Source organism: Hevea brasiliensis, chromosome 13 (genome assembly GCF_030052815.1).
Source record: "Hevea brasiliensis isolate MT/VB/25A 57/8 chromosome 13, ASM3005281v1, whole genome shotgun sequence".
Classification (NCBI taxonomy): domain Eukaryota; kingdom Viridiplantae; phylum Streptophyta; class Magnoliopsida; order Malpighiales; family Euphorbiaceae; genus Hevea; species Hevea brasiliensis.
Window position 1 is genome coordinate 39,547,362 of NC_079505.1, and position 1,844 is coordinate 39,549,205.

Below are 1,844 nucleotides of genomic sequence, written 5' to 3' on the forward strand. Positions count from 1 at the left end.
GAACTTGATTTTGCTGATTTCCCCATGAAAAGTTGGGATGATTCCTCCAAGTTGGATTATAAGTTTGAGAGTAAGGATTCCCCATTTTTTTGTTTCCATAATCACCAACATATACAGCTTGCTCTCTATAGTCTACTCCACAGTTGGTAGTTCCTTCTGCATAAGCAACTTGTTGTGAACTTCCAGATGATGATGATGAACTCACCAACATACTTAAATCTTCCATCTTCTTAGCCAAAACATTTGTAAGTGCATCAAACTTTGCATTAATCATGTTGAATGGATCAAGGTCATACATTCCAGCAGCTTGCCTCTTTTGAGTTGGAGCTGGTCCTCTTGGACTACTCCAAAGATAAGTATTCTTTGCAATTTTCTCCAACAGCTCATAAGTTTCATCTTCATGCTTTATAATAAATTCTCCTCCTGTTTGAGCATCAATTATCCATCTAATTGCAGGAGTAACATTGGTGTAAAAATTCTGGTTTATCATCCATTTTGGAATGGCATGATGTGGGTATTGTCTCTCTAATTCCTTCCATCTCATCCATGATTCATAGAGAGTTTCATCTTCTCTTGGTCTGAAAGCTATCATTTGATTCCTCAATTCTTGAGTTTTTCCTGGTGGAAAATATTGTACAAGAAATGCATCAGTGAGTTGCTCCCAATTTGTAATGGAGTTGTGAGGTAAAGAATCAAGCCAATCCAATGCTCTATCCTTCAAAGAGAATGGGAATAGCTTCAATCTTGCTGCATCATCAGATACTCCAAGTTCTTTTTGCATATCACAAATCATAGCAAACTTCTTTAGATGTATGTGTGGATTTTTAGAAGGATGTTCCCCAAATTGGGAGTTTTGAATCATTTGAAGAACTCCAAAATCCATCTTGTAGCTATTTGCATCAATTCTTCGTCTTGCTATACTCTCTCTCAAGTCATCAAAACGAGGAAAAGCATGATCCATCATACTTCCCCTAGGCACATTAGCATTTACAACTTCTTCACCTTGGGCTGCATTTTCATTGTTTCTATCATTTCCAGCATTAGCACCACTAATTCTAATTCTTTCATCAGCCATTTCTGCTTCAATTTCAGTTTCTTTCAAGGCTTCTTTCCTTTTTCTGGTTTCTTTCTTGTCGGCTCTACAAAATTTCTCAATTTCAGGATTAAACAATAAGGATGTGTCACTTGTGCTTCTGGCTCTTCTCATAAAAGATTAAGAGTGCCTTAAAAAAAAAAAACAAATAAACACAAAATGAAAAGATAACAAAGATAAAATTATAAACAACTAAAATAATCAAGAATTCAATCTTAAACAAACAACTCCCCGGCAACGGCGCTAAAAACTTGATGTGGCCCAACCGCAAGTGCACGGGTTATACAAGTAATATAGAAAAGATATCGTTCCCATGAGGAGTTGTGTTAATGATTGAATTTTTGATATAAAAATTTTGACTAATTTGAACTATTTTTGAAATTAAAGCAATAAATTGATAGATATTGAAGTGTGAATTCTATATGTGTAAAATTAATAATCTATTCAATAATATAATGATTTAACTAAATTTGCATCAAATTAAAATAAGCAGACTGAAATATGGCAAGATTTAAAATGGCAAGTAATTAAATTCAATTAGAAATTAACAATGATAAAAAGGGCGATTCCGGAGTTCGGGAGTTCATATTTAAGCTATTTTGGGATTTTTAAATTAGTTACACAATCTTATGGAATTTACGGGTTTTAAGGAGATTAATTCTTAAATCCTTTAAATACTCTTTCGAGTGGGACAAAGAGTGCCTTAATCAATCTAATCCTACTTTCGTGGAGTTAAAATTTATCAAGACCC

At 33.9% G+C, this 1,844-nt stretch overlaps 1 non-coding gene across 1 annotated transcript; it reads left to right on the forward strand.

Moving 5' to 3' along the window:
* Positions 1-500: 500 nt before the first annotated feature.
* On the forward strand, positions 501-607 carry LOC131172369 (small nucleolar RNA R71). Its single transcript, XR_009142849.1, has one exon. It is a non-coding gene; the product is annotated as a small nucleolar RNA R71 (small nucleolar RNA).
* Positions 608-1,844: the final 1,237 nt, after the last annotated feature.